Source organism: Phascolarctos cinereus, unplaced genomic scaffold (genome assembly GCF_003287225.1).
Source record: "Phascolarctos cinereus isolate Bilbo 61053 unplaced genomic scaffold, phaCin_HiC Scaffold_2;HRSCAF=192, whole genome shotgun sequence".
Classification (NCBI taxonomy): Eukaryota; Metazoa; Chordata; class Mammalia; order Diprotodontia; family Phascolarctidae; genus Phascolarctos; species Phascolarctos cinereus.
Genome location: NW_027555625.1, coordinates 92,217,788 through 92,232,894, shown reverse-complemented (window position 1 = coordinate 92,232,894; position 15,107 = coordinate 92,217,788). Strand labels below are relative to the sequence as shown.

The 15,107-nt window shown below is 42.3% G+C and overlaps 1 protein-coding gene and 1 long non-coding RNA gene across 2 annotated transcripts in view; one reads left to right on the top strand and one right to left on the bottom strand.

Moving 5' to 3' along the window:
* LOC110218528 (uncharacterized) overlaps positions 1 to 1,582 on the top strand; it is a 4,148-nt gene extending 2,566 nt beyond the window's left edge. The window contains exons 3-4 of the long non-coding RNA XR_002327337.2: positions 1 to 10; positions 1,057 to 1,582. The exon at positions 1 to 10 is cut by the window's left edge and continues 94 nt beyond it. This is a non-coding gene — a long non-coding RNA (uncharacterized LOC110218528). The remainder of the gene's footprint in view (positions 11 to 1,056) is intronic.
* PRKCE (protein kinase C epsilon) overlaps positions 1 to 15,107 on the bottom strand; it is a 665,998-nt gene that overhangs the window by 189,105 nt on the left and 461,786 nt on the right. The gene's annotated exons all lie outside the window — the stretch shown is intronic.

Below are 15,107 nucleotides of genomic sequence, written 5' to 3'. Positions count from 1 at the left end.
GAGCTGACAAGTGAGTATGATACGAAATAGAATGTAATAATGGTCTAATAGAGCCAGACAAAATGCCATGAGAAATGTAAAGAGCTCATTTTCCCCTCTCTGAGAAGATTACGATTAAATGTAACATGGTCAGGAGAATCAGAGAGAATTTAAAGAGGAACGAATCCACGGTGTGGTATGAAACATCTTTCTTCTTCATGAGCTACAGGAGTAGTGATGAAAAATAGCAGGCTGGGGCTTGTCCATGATTGACTGAGCCATGTCCTAGTCTAGGCCAGAATATGAAGATTCTAGTCTTCAGCTATTTCTTGAATAAACAACAAAAAAAGCAAAAGAAAAAAGAAAAAGAAAAAGAAAACCTTTAAGAGGATACTAACCAGAGCAGTCCTCTGGGAGACAAAGGCTGATTCTATCCAGAGATCTGAGTTGGATCTGAGGACTGAAGATTATTGGGTTGGTTTTTGAAGTGCCTTATGGACATGGGGCATCATGACATGAGCTAGCAATACAGCCAGATGGCCAAGACAGAGAGGAGGGAATCATGGAGAGAGGACAAAAATCTGAGACATGCCCAGGTTTATTATTCTCAGAATGTTGTCTTGGGAATCAGAAGCTCTGATCTGCCAATACAATTATACCAGGAGCCAACAGCTAGTTCCCAAGTTTTAGGAAATGCTGCATCAGGCAGAATTAAGTGAGAGAAGCTGAAAGTAGGGTGGGGAAACAGAGGAAGGCCCCAAAAAGCATCATTTAAATCTTACATAGTGCTTTAATAACAAGTTGCCCCCAATAAAAAGCTGAGTTTCAAAGGGTCTTCCTCCTTTCCTTTATCCCTTCTTTCCTTCCTTCCTGTTCTTCCTTCCTTCCTTCCTCTCTCCCTCTTTCTTTCACTTGGAGAAGGCTGAAAGTATTCAGGCATTTTCATCATTCCTCTGCTTTGACCAGGTAGTGGAAATCTGTCTTATCTCTGTAAAGTCTAGTAAGAAGACAATGTTGTATAAGGGAAAGAACACAAGTCAAACCATCACCACACCATTGACCACCATCTTCCTGCAGACCCAGAACCAAAGAGCCCTGAGAATGCAAATGCTTCCAGTCCAGTGCCTTCAGCCATCATCCTGGGAAACAGCTCCTATGGGGATGCAGCCGGTAACTGCTCCAGCAGGTGCTACAATGACATCTACTGAAGACCTGGAAAGGAAAATTCTTGTCCCCAAAGTCCTTGGCAATGTCCAATGGTTCAATATTAGAAACTGATATGATTTTATCAGTGGAAAGGACGTTAAAGAAGAGGCATTACCATCTGATTGGCCACTGCACCTGAGGGACTATAGGGACCTTCCTATTTGATTTGCAGCTGAAACCATCGATGTGTGTTGTCTCCCCCTTAGAATATGAGGTCCTTGAGAAGAGGCGCTCTTCTTCCCATCTGTATGCCCACCACTTGGCTTTGTACATAGTAAGTGCTTAATAAATATTTTGTTCATTCATTCATTCAACACTAAACTTTGAACCAGAAGACCTATAATCTCATTTCTGTCCCTAATGGTCTACACAACCTTGGGGACATCTTTAAACCCCTCTGTCCCTTGATTTCCTGTACACTACATTTTGTACAGTAAGGAGATTGGAATAGATGGTCTCTATGGTACCTTCTAGTTCTAAGATATTATGAATCTATGAAGTTTTCCAGAAGTTGAAAAGGTTCCCTTAATTAGAGCTACTCTTGCTCAATGAGCTCCCATTACATCCAAGAGCACAGGAACAATAAACAACAATGACAACAACAACAAAAATTGTGAGAAGAAAATATGGAGGAAAAATGTCCTCCCGATTCGGGTTATTTTGTTGGTTTTGTTTTGTTTTTTTTTTGGGGGGGGGAGCTCATTTCTTTAACCCAACTGTGAAACCATTTTCAATAGCACTCCAGAGAATGGAAACTCAGACAGTAAGTTTTCTCCCTCAAATACTCTCAAGGGACTGCAACCTCATTGATATAAGTATTCCCTCCAATGATGGAGATCACAGTCTATCTATACTTGCCTGTTTCATCTTCAAAGAAATATATGATCAAAAAAGAAGATGGGCTGGTCACATGGTGAGAAAGAGGGATAATGGGCATGCAGCCTGAGTGTACCATTGGTATACTCCCAATGTCAGAAGAAAAGGGCAGGTCAGGGGTTCTTCACCTTGACTGTGTCATGGCCCCTTCTGGTAGTCTGATAAAACCTACAGACCCCTTTTCAGAATCACGTTTTAAAATAACTGAAGGAAATGCTAAATTCTAGTTAGAAGTTAATGAAAATGAAGACATCAACACTGAGTGGAACCACTGCTGTGGGATACAATGATTTTTGATAAATAAAACTTTTTCAAAAACCCAGAAATTTGAATTCCCAAGAAGGAGGATGATGTGTATGCCGAGATGAGTGGAAGAAACACGTTATCATAGGCCTCTAGGGAAAAGAGCTAAAAGAAGTCAGGTCCAGAAAATGCAATCAGGACACAGGCAATGAACAATGCAAAAAGCTGTGGAGAATGTCCACCAGAGAGCTATCTCTTCATCCCCCTGTCATCTACCCATCGCCAGTCGCAATATATTCACACCACCAAGGACAGTGGCCAGAACTGGAGGAATATCTGAGAGGCTGGTAGTAGCATCACCACATTTGTGGGCCAAAGCACTGTTAAGCATATTCTGAAATCAGTTCACTTGAAGTTCATTCACGGACTAGTAGTTAACAGTAGTTTGAACTTTTAGCCTGGGAGATATCCCACCCATTTGTAAGCAAACATGTGGTAGGGACAAACAGTTTTTATACAACCCCTCATTGTACCCTGATAAGATCTAGGGAAACATTTTTTTTCATAGTTTAGATTTCTTTATTCAAATATCAGTCACAGAAAATTCCCCATCTGGCTCTGCCAGCATTCTCTCCTATCTGGGAAACAGCCTTAATTAACAATGCCATTGGAAAGTTGATGGGAGAAAATTTGCAACACAGAATCCATAAGGCTAAGTTTCCTTTGGTTTCTTCAGGCAGCCTCTTCCACAATGGATTGGGGTGGGCTGGGAGGGGTGTATGATGATCAAAGAGGCACTACCCCCACCTACTGTCTCCCTCGATGTGTTCTGACAGTAGTTGCAAAGACAGTCGTATCTGCCTTGGGTTTGTTTCACCTTCTCTCCCTAAGGCCTTCCCCCGAATCGTACTGAAACTGAGACAGGTTTCAGTGGGCTGAGTGGCCCAGGTGAGAAAAATATTACAACAACGTTCTGCCTATACAAGGAGAACAGCTTGGGAGTTACATGGTGGTTGTTTCCTTCAAACACATCATAATTGGAGTGAATAATGTTTTTTTTTTTAAATTTCCCCTCCCCTCTTTTCTTTCTTCTCCTTCTCTTTTTAAGGTAAGTAAAACAATACAGAGCTATAGTGTTACAAACCTCACTAGCCTGAGGGATATTTGAACTAGACTTGAGTATTTTGTGTAACAACACTGCTGATAAATTGCATTACCTGGTAATTTCTTTGTGCCTGTCATGTGGTAATAATGCCTCCTCACTTTTCTCACAGGGGGATAATTACCGAGGGGAAAAGGTGAAAAAGTCTCACAAACCTGCCGTAGAATTTTGAATTCTTATCTTCAGCTTAGGCATATATGTTTCAGGTCCAGAAAGCGGGCTTTAATTCTCATGAGAAGAGGCCCTTGGGCTCTTAGGATTCCAATGAGTCAGAAAGGAAGAAGAAAGAGTCCCATAGATCTTAAAAGGTTAGTATCTAGGTGGTAGGCTTGGAGTTTGGAGAGCAAATAGTTTGAGGTCCTATGAGGGTTGGAAGGAGGCACTCTTTACTAGCTGGATATAAGAACAGCTGAATTAGCAATTGAATTGAACCCAGATTTTCCTGGCTCTGATGCTGGTTCTCTTGTCCAAATGTTATCTTGTCTCTCACCTGATATAAAATAGGAAATATGAAAGGGAGCCTACCAGCTGATTCTCCATATTGCTCTAACTTAGGCAATTCAGGGTCCTCCACAATCTGACCCTAATGTATATAGGCCACCACTCCCCTACACACAATTACGTGCTCCACATAATTTGCTTACTGTATCCTAGAATACAGCTATGTTTTCACTGCCTACAAGGCCTCTCTCAAGTAGGGCCTCTTCCAGGAAGCCAATCATTAGTCACTGGAACTCCTATAGCACTTATCATCCAACATCATTCAGTTGACACTTGGCATACACAGCCTTCTATTGTGATTCACTATCAGTGTTTTGTCTCTTCATTTAGAACGTAAAACAGAAACGTTATCTTATGGCTCCCTGTATCCCCAGAACCTGCAGGGATATGATGGAGTCAGCCTCTACCATTTTGCGTGTGCACTTTTTTCCCCAGGAGAGCTAGTTGTTAAAAATTTACCAGCATATCCCCTGCTTGCATGTCAAAGGCACTCAGTAAATCTTTGCTATAAATAATAAGTATACTCTCACTCACAGCAGGAATGTTTGTCTCTCACAATGGCTGGTTTCTTTTACTGAAGAATGGGGACAGGGGAGGGCCCTACCAGTAGGCAAACAGGTGAGAAAAAAACCTGCCACCCAAGGGTGAAGCATTCTACCTTATCGTCCACTTCATTTTTATTATATATCAATTCAGGAAGGAATATCTTAGCTGGTAGGGCTGAGAAGTAAAAAGGGAAAATGGAAAATTATAAAGATCAATCCACAGCAATAGCTAGAGCCAGTCAGGGTTAAGTATGTGTGTGGTGCTATTGTCCTTTAGTGCCACCAGCTATACAGGGGTTGTAGGTGCTACTCTAAAAGCTACAGTAGGACTTCTTCACTTCTTAGAACAGTGAGAGTCAGAGAAGAGACTGAGAGAGTTAGAATTGGAAGGGCCTTGAAGACTATCTGGTCTGAACCTTTTATTTTGTTCTTGTTCAGTCATGTCTGACTCTTCATGACTCCACAGAGCACAGAACACCACTATTGTCCATGGGAATTTTCTTGGTAATGGCTGGAGCGGTCTGACATTAAGGCAAACAGTGGTTAAGTGACTTGCCCAGGATCACACAGCTAGTTAAGTGTCTGAGGCTAGATTTGAACTCAGGTCTTCCTGACTGCAGGCTCAGCACTCTATCCACTAAGCCACCTACCTGCTTCATCCTTTATTTTACAGAAGAGGAAACTTTGGTGAGGGTCTATATTCTTGGACTGGAAAGAAGTTTCTGAGCTTTTACCATTCTTCTCACCAAGAGTGATAATATTGATATGTCTAGTGAATCAAATATATTAGATGATAGATACTTCATCAGCATCTATAAGAAGATACACTAGACCTGGTGAAGGAAAAGACTCTAGTTCTTTGTACAAAACATACAGCCCTATCCTACAACTAATGAATGAGGAGGTCTATGACTTCTCTACCCCTGGAGACCCTTAAAAATCAGAGGAAATCCCCAAACATTTGGGATATTTTGAATATGAACCAGCCCAAAGGCAGAAGAATCAATGAGATAATCCCTCAGAAAAACTTCAGTGCAAGGAATCTTACGTGGAACAGCAGAACATGTCTGGGAACTCTACCAATAGGAGAACCAATGGTTACAAAGTCTGGAGCACTACTGTCTCAGAAGAATCAAATTCCCAAGTAGCCAACGGGTATTACAAGGATGCATGATGGCGGCTAGGTGCAGAGAGTGCTGGACCTGGAGTCAGGAAGACCTGACTTCAAATAGGAATCAAATACTTATCAGCTGGGCTCTGCTGGGCAAGCCACCGAACCTGCCTGCCTCAGTTTCCTCATTTGTAATATAGGGAAAATAGCATATATCTCCAAGGACTGCTGTGAGGATAAAATGAGATGATATTTATAAAACATTTCACAAACCTTAAAGCACTATATAAGTGCTAGCTATCTTCATCGTCATCATTTTTTAAGCAAGACTATGGAACGTTACCGTGTAGTTAGTTACTAGAGAAGTGGCATAAAGGAAAGCATCAGTACTAGTTATAGCTAGTACTTACATGGCACTCGAACATTTCCAAAGCCCTTGCACGTTACCCCATCTGGTCCTCACAATAACCCTCTGACATAGGGGCCATTATTACCTCCATATTATAGGTGAGGGAAATGAGGCTGGGAGTGTCACTTCTGAGTTGCCCAGAGTCAAACAGGTAATAAGTGGCTGAAGCCAGATGTGAACTCAGGTCTTCCTGATTTCAAGTCTAGCATTCTTATCCACCTGACCACCTGGCTGCCCATGGATGCTAATAACTGGAAGTCATAGGAAAGGAGGTGGTCCAGTCATGTTGTGTGAGTGAAAAATAAAACACAAACAGTGTCTGTGCTATCTGGGGATCCAGGAGATAACGAAGGAATCAGAAGAAGATGAAAAAGTGGTGGTCCAGCAGATACAGAATTCCATGTGAAGTCCAGCACTTAATACCATGCCTGGTATATGGTAGGTGCTTAATAAATGCTTGTTGATTTGTCTTGAATCAGAGGACTCAGGTTTGATTCCTGGCTTTGCTGTGACTTCAGACATGCCACTTTTCCTTTTGTGGAAACAGTCACACTAGATGATCTCTAAAGCCCCTTCCAATTCAGACAGTCAAGATCTTAATTCTGTAGCCCATGTGAAGACAGGCTCCAGTTCACTGGGTGGTTCCTCTCTAGAGGATTTATGGAAAGATAACAATAAGAACTGCAAAGGAAGCGAAGGTGGGGAAAGGTTACTCTGGTACTCTGATGAAACCACGGCTGCAACACAGTATCCAAGTCGATAATTTCAGGTCAAACCCATTAGTCATGGCCTACCTTCATGGCAGCAAGATCTGCTGAGAACTGGCTCACCCTAATTGCTTTGCTGTGCAAACAGACTCTGCTCATCACTTTGAGCGACAGTCAGAACAGGTCTCAGAAGCATTAAGTTACTTCACATGTAGGCTGAGCCTGTGACTCAGTGCAGTTCCATAGCTCCGTAATTTCCCGATAGATGTTACCAAGGCTAACCCAACATGGAGCATATCTGGATGTGGGGGAATTTCTGCAGGAAACTTCAGGCAATTCTGATATTCTCTGAGTGAAGACAGACAAGGACTAATGGAACTTCAATTTCAATTCAAGCCAACCCAACAAACATTCAGAAAGCAACTATTGGGGCAGCTAGGTGGAACAGTGGATAGAGCCCTGGCCTTGGAGCCAGGAGGACCTGAGTTCAAATCTGAACTCAGATACTTCACATTTAGTAGCTGTGTGACCCTGGGCAAGTCACTTAATACAGACTGCCTCACCAAAAAGCAAAAACAAAACAAAAAAAAGAACAGAAACCATCTATTTATTATGTGCAAGACCTAATGGCAGACACTAGGGATACAGAGACAAAATGAAACACAGTCCCTACCTTTAAGGAACTTACATTCTACTGGATTTCAAAGGTATATGGAGGGGAGAACACTCTGATCAAAGAAAAATTTCCAGATAAACTCTATAAAAAGCTACATAATCATTGTGTTATTCTCTTGTACAAAGAACCTATAATAGTTTTCTGTGCTACCTTTTCAGGTCCAAACTCCCCTGCAACTGCTCTCCACAACTGCCTAGCCCACTCTCCATCCACCTTGGTGTGAATTATTATTTTTATTATTATTAATCTTCCTTATTCATACATCTGACTCTTGCTCACACAGTCCCCTTACTCCCTGTGCATCTTCCCCTTTGCTTATGTACATTACTCTACTGATCCTTCAAAGGCAAGTATGTCCCTCTATGAAGCCTTCTCTAACCACTCTGGGTTATGTAAATTACTTCCTTCCCTCAATTTCTATAGATATTTCTACAATTTAAAGCCACATGGTATGTGATTATGCCATAATTTCATACATATTCAGATGTTGGGCAATATTGCTTTCTCACTGTTCTACCTGTGTTAATCTTGTCACTCCTTGTTGCCTCCCCCCCAACTAATATAGATAGATAACACAGAGAGATACATAGATGGATAGATGGATGGATGAATGAATAGATAGACAGACACAAATGGAAGGATGGATAGATAGATGGATCGACAGATAGAGCATTTATTAAGCCCATACTATTGGCGTGACACTGTGCTGGGTATACAAATACAAACAAACAAGAGAGTTTCTACTCTATAGGAGTTTAAATTCTCAAAGAGAAAGATAAAACATAAAGGGAAGCTGGAAAGGGGGAAGGCAGGCTGCTGGTAAGGATATGCAGCAGTCTGAAGTGAGTTGAGCTGAGAGAGAACTCAATGTGGTTGGGGTGCCTTGTGATGCTGGCACTGGAAAGAACCTCAGAGATCATCTCGCTGACTGCTTTCAGGAGAGCAGGCCGGGCACTCATTGATCAAGAGAACAGCAGAGGCATCTCAAGGGGGTAGAGGCTAAATGTAGGTACCATGTTACCTCTCTTCACACTCTCTATGGCACAAAGCCCATAGAAAGCACTCAATAAATATTTTAAAATATGAACAGACAATAAGCAACATTCTTACAAAAAGGGTGCTTCCAAGCCCCTCCAATAGCCTACATACATCATGAATGCTGCTGCTTGCAGACCCATCAGAGACTAGGTTAAAATGCTTTCTCTACTCTTCTCCCTTGCTGGATAGCCTATGCCTTGTGATGGATAATCAACCTTTCCTGCCCCAGTATTTCAACTCTACAGTCTCTCAACTTGAGATGGCTAAGAAGGCATTTCATCTGAGAAGAAATTGTGTCAAGCCACAGAGAGGATTTTGACTCTTCTAGAGCAAACTTGAACTAACTTCTACTGATGGGAGCCTGCAAAGGCTTAAAGTCAGTTTCTGGCCAAATTCTAAGCTCCTAATTTATCAAATGAGCAAGGGCCAATGTTTTATGAGCCAGTGACTCTAAGATGAATTAATGAGGAAAAAGTGGCCTTAGCAAGCTGGAAGGCACCTTAGAGGTCATCTGGTCCAACCTATTTTTGTTTACATTTGAGGAAACTGAGGCCCAGAGAGGGCAAACTATCTATACAAGGTCATACAGCTAACACATAGCTCAGAATTCATCCATCTTCTATCACTCTTTCCACAGCATCATCTTTCCTTTTTTGTAGAAATGACCATGCTCATTCCCATTTCTACCTTCTTCAGTCACATCATTCCTCAGTTCAAATGCCCTTATCCCTCTTAGACACTACCTAAAAAGTACCCATCCTTGGGTCCAAAACTAGACTAAGTTCCTCCTTGAGTCCATCCTTAACCACTTCAACCCTTTCTGAGCCCCTTCCTTTGAACTTCAGAGCAGCTCAGATGTGGACGAGACTTGAAGGCCTGTGGTCCAACGCATGCTTGTACATCCATCTATAAGATCCAGCCCAGTGAAACGGAACCTCCACCTCCAAGAAAGTCCATTCTGCTCTTGGGCTATTTGAATTGTGAGAAAGTTTTTCCTTCCAACAAATTCAAATCTGCCACTCCACAACTCCTGCCCGTTGCTTCTAATTATTCTAGGGCCAAGCCGTGTTAATTGAATTCTTCTTCCACAGGACAGTAGTGATACTATGGTCCTTGCTAAGTCTTCTTTTCTCTAGGCTGGAACATCTCAAGTTCTTTCCACAACCATCCTTCTCCAGTCCCTTCACCATCCCAATAATTCCACCTCCAATTCACTCATATTATTCACTACTACTTTGTGACCCACTGGTCTTGAAAACTCCTTGAGGTCAAGGGTCATATCTTATACTTCTGCAACCCCCAGAACCTGTAGAACATAGTACGAGTTCTCTATAAAATTGTTGATTGCTTGGGTCAAAGTTTCCATGACTTTCTTTGGGTATGTGTGACCACATTAAGTGACAGGATTCAATTCAAATAAAATTAAAAAATTGTGTGCCACTAAGGCACTGTGCCAGGGGAGAAAAAAAATCTCCAGAAGTTTATACGCTACCAGAGGATGCCAGACGTACACAAGTAAATAAATTCATAGAAATGTCAAGAGAAAGAGTCCTAATAACTGGGGGAGTGGGGGTGGGGGAGGGAATCAGAAAAAAAAATCTCATGTAGGAGGTGGCATGCAAGGTTCACCTTGCCTCACAGAAACTGGAGGTTCTCTTAGCCGGAGGAAGTGAATTCCCAACAAAAGGGGCAACAAGCCCTTTTGGGGTGGCTATGGAGTGTGTGGCTTTGCTTATGACATAAGAGAGATCTTTCTCCTTTAAAACCCTCCCCCCACAGCCACCCCATATCAGCCCTAGTGAGGAATATGAAGCAATGGTCGCCCTTCCTCCTTTTGAAAAAAAGGATGATTTGGTATCAATGCTGTCACTGAAAATGGATATGCTTTATTCAGCTGGTAATGTTTCTTTCATCTTTCCTCCCCTCTAATCCTTAAAGAAAGACTGACCTTCCTAAATGCAGTAAGACAGTTTCTTTCAATTATATAACAAGGGTAACCAACCCGATCCACTTTTTCTGTACCTTTTCAAACTGATTACAGACAAGAGTGGGTCTTTCTCCTCCAACTGGATGGCCCTCCTTCTATAAATGTAACAGTGACCTTTAGAAGCCGCTTTAATGGGAGCTACTTCATTTTCCATGTTTCTCTGTTTCCAGGACGTGATTAATTCTTGGCAACAACGGCTTTTCTCACAGCTGAAAACACTGGCAGGCCACAAATGTGAATTACTAGGTTGGGAAATAAGAAACTGTTGCTCTCCAGTTAGAAGGCTCCTTGGGAGAACTTTTGCTCATGATTAATTAAAATCATTATTAATTAGGAAATTACTTTGAGAATTAATGTGTTTTAGCCTTTTCAATCAGGTCCCAAACTGGAGATTGTTAAGAGTTACATTGCTTTACACAGATCCCAGGATGTGCAGCCAGACCGTCTCCTAAAATCACACCCCAAAGCCGCCTGGTCACTTTCCTGTCCAGCCAATAAAAATTTCCAAGCTTTCCAGGACTGTCTCTATGCCAGTTGGGATGAAAGGAAAACTCAGAAAGTATCACAGGGAGTTTACCTAAACAGAATAGCCAAGGATGGAATAGAGGGAAGATTGGTTGGGCAATGAAAGGGGCCTCGTCAGCAATTTCTGCCCCCCTCCCCTTTTTGTGACAGGTCCACGGGAAGGTACCAGTGGCTTACTTAAACAGGAGCTCATTATCTTCAGCTAATTACCCAAGTGTCAGAACCAGCCCTTCTAAATTCAACACAAGTGGAGAATGGTGAGTGGAAAGAGTATTGACAAGACCGTAGGAGACACACAATTCTACCACTGCTACTATTACTCACTGTGTGGTCTTAGGGAAATCACTCTTCTGCCCCTATTTCTGTCAAAAAGGGATCACGATGGCTGCTGCAGGATTACTGTGGGAGAGGTAAAATGGATAACAGAAGGATATGCGACTGGCATTTTGGGAAGGTTCAGAACCCCACCAACTGACTCAGTGGGCCTCTGAATACTTACTGCCCACTGCTGTAGGGAGGGCTCTCCATGAGCTCAGAAGAATTCTCAATCACTCTATTCTCAAGAATTCATAAGAATTCTTCTGAGCTCATGGAGATCCCTCCCTACAGCAATGATATGTCATACAGCATACTTCTGTTCACCTCCGTTTCCTCAATTGCAAAATGGGGATGATAACAGCACTCACCTCCCAGGTTGTTGTGGAGGATCAAATGAGAGACTGGAAGCGCTTGGTACATAGCAGGTTCTATATAAATGTTAGATAGTATTGTTCAGTAATTACCCTGGGCAAGTCACTTAACCTCATCAGTTTCCTCATATCACGAAGTACCTTTCATGAGGGATACATCCATTTCACACCAACACCAAACCAGTTACCCATAGGGACTTTTCTCATAATTACTTAAGGCCATCCTAGGAAGAATGACTCCAAGGAAGCCTTTGGAAGAGCCCACATCATCTTCGGGGGAATGTTTTGTAAGAGGATGCCCCACAGAAGACACAGATGGACTTCATGGATAACAATCATACAACTGCAATTATCCAACCAAAAGAGATTTACTGACCCTGGGAAAAGCAGAGGCTGAGACAAGAAGCAGATGACACGGTACAGAAGAAGGTGCCTTAAATCAAATGGGTGACCATATGCCAAGGGCTTTACGAGGCTTCCAGCACTCTATAAATGCCAACTATTATTAGAAGGTGACACAAGACAATATACCTGCTGTGTCAGAAAGGAAAAAAGGCAAGAGAATTACCCTTTCTGGGACATACCCACGACTTCCCAAAGGGACTGTGTGTGTAGCCCCACCTCTGACGAAAGTAATTTCAGAATCCCAAAGGTTTTCTCAGTTTTTAACAAGGGAAGTCCTTATGGGATTATAAAGTAAATTAAAATACAACCCAAACTGCTTTAAACTGGTGGTTCATACCCGCCCACTCACATGCTCACACAGATGCTGTCCTTTACCAGAAGGAACCACTGGATTTGGAATCGGGGGCCTGGGTTCGAATTCTAGCCCTCAGTAAGTCATGCTGGGCAGCTCATTTCACTTTTGAGGACCTAAGTTTCCACATCTATAAAATGAGGGGGTTGGATTGCATGGACTGGAAAGTCCTTTCTGGCTCTAAAATTCTCCAGTTCCATGATCTTGGTGCAACATGTACAAAAAGGAGAATTAGCAGAAATGCAAAGATCAAACATAAAATCTTAACCTATGTCAGTATGAGACATTTTAATTTCTTTTATTTCACCTTATTTTGTATATATTTCAAGTTTCCATGTATATAGGGTGTCCCAAAAGTCTTAGTGTCATTTTAATCTATTACATGCTGTTTCCCCTAATAGAATGTAAGCGCTTTACAGACGGGAACTGTATCTTTATTTCTTTTCCTTTCTTTCTGATTTTTGGATCCCCAGGGCTTAGCCTTGTGCCTAGTATATAGTTGGCACTTAATAAATGCTTATTGAAAGGTTGATTGATTCACTCTATGTGAGATGGTGGCCTAGGTTCTCAGACCCCAGAAACCAAAGCCCAAAAGTAGCGATGATGTCTGTGCATGACAGACTCACTAAATTACCCTGCAGGAGAGTCAAACTGTCCTAGATTTTATTTTTTTCCTGTCAAATACTCAAGAATTTTCTACTTGGATCCTTAACACATCATCTATGGAGAGATTTCTGTGGACAATTCCTCATGCATTACAAGAGGTTAGAGAGGTGCACTGTATCCGTGAACAGTTGGCTTTAACCCAGATGGAGGAAGGGGGATGATCAAGCTCTGAGTATAGTCAGGAAGGGGCCTCTAAGTGGTGCGGTGGATAGAGCACTGGGCCTGGGTTAGAAAGATCTGAGTTCAAATATGACCTCACGCACTTGCCAGCTGTGTGACCCTGGGCAAGTCACTTCATGCCTATTTATTAGCTTCAGGTCCTCATCTGTAAAACGGGGACACACTGGAGAAGGAAATGGCAAACATTCTAGTAGGTCTGCCAAGTAAACCCCATGGACACAAGTCCATGGGGTCCTATAGAGTTGGACATGACTGAACAACAAATAGGAAGCATTTTCAACACCTCCCCCCAGCCAATATCATTAGCTCCATTTACAAAGTAACCTGGAGAAGAAGCATCTTTTCTTAATAGTTTCCTTCCCTGCCCCTCCCTCCACTCCAAACCCCCTCAGTTTCCTTATAGGGTGATGTAATTATTTACTTTGAGGGGTTGCAGTGAGGTACAAAATGGCTGTCCACAAAGCCCTGTGTCATAAGACAAGCCTCTCTCAGCATTGTTTGAGCAATTAGTAACACATAAACAGATTAGACTCATATTCTGCCTGTTGGACTTGCTCTCTCCTCCTCTCTGTGGTTATGAAAGGGGAGGGGGAGTCATTTTCTAGGGGACTGAGGATAGCAGATACACTGTACTCCATCAGGTTCTCTTCGTGTGGTCACTTTTACTGATACTAGAAATGCCCCTTTGCTTTCCACTATCTGCCCAAACCCCACCACTCTCCATGGCCCCCAGCTCAAATTAGCCTTTCCATCATTTTCCTTGACCATCCCAGTTCACACTGACCTCTCTGGGCTTAGGACTTTTATTACTCAGAGTCAGTACCATATATTTCCATAGAATGTAAGCTCTTTGAGGATAAGGGGTATTCATTATCCTCAGTGCCTGGCTTGTAGTAAGTGCTTAAAAATGTTGAATTAACCTAAATTCATCCCCTGAGTGATCTCTGACTGCCATCTTCTCATTACTTCACAATGACTCTAAGCAAACCTGAGGACAGAAAACACATCATACATTCCCCCATAGGCCAACTGGAGCAAGGCGTAAAGCAGTCATAATGAAGGGCATGTACATGGCCATTTACGATGAGAACTGGACCTGTGATTTTGCCAGTACAGGGAACTCTGGGAGTGATGAAGCTCCCTTTGCTGATGCAAGTCAGCACCTTCTAATCACTGAGAGTTGTGTAGAGCTCTTAGTGACTGAGTGATTTGCCTGGTATGACACAGTCAATATTACCAGAAGTGGGACCTGAGCTAGGTCTTCCTAGCTTCAGGGCCAACTCTCCATCCACTCCAACACACTGTCTCATATAACACTTTGAAGTTTGTAAAGCACTATGTATGTATGTATCTGTGTATCTATGTATCTATCTATCTATCTTTTCTCATTTGAGCCTTGTAACAATCCTAGGACATACAGATGCCACAGATATATCCAATACAATCCATTTGTTTTTGTTGTTATTCAGTTGCGTAAGTCATATCAGACTTTTTGTGACCCTATTTGGGGTTTTCTTGGCAGACCTACTGGAGTGATTTGCCAATTCCTTCTCCAGCTCATTTTACAGATGAAGAAACTGAGGCATATAGGGTTAAGTGACTTTGTTGTTCAGTCATTTTTCAGTCATGTCTGGCTCTTCATGACCCCATTTGGGATTTTCTTGGCAAAGATACTACAGTGTGGTTCGCCAATTCCTTCTCCAGATCATTTGACAGATGAGGAAACTGAGGCAAAAAGGGTTAAATGACTTGCTTAAGGTCATGTAGCCAGCAAGTATCTGAGGCTGGGTTGTCCTGACTCCAGGACCAGCACTCCATTCACTGTGCCACCTAGCTCTTCCTCTTAAAAG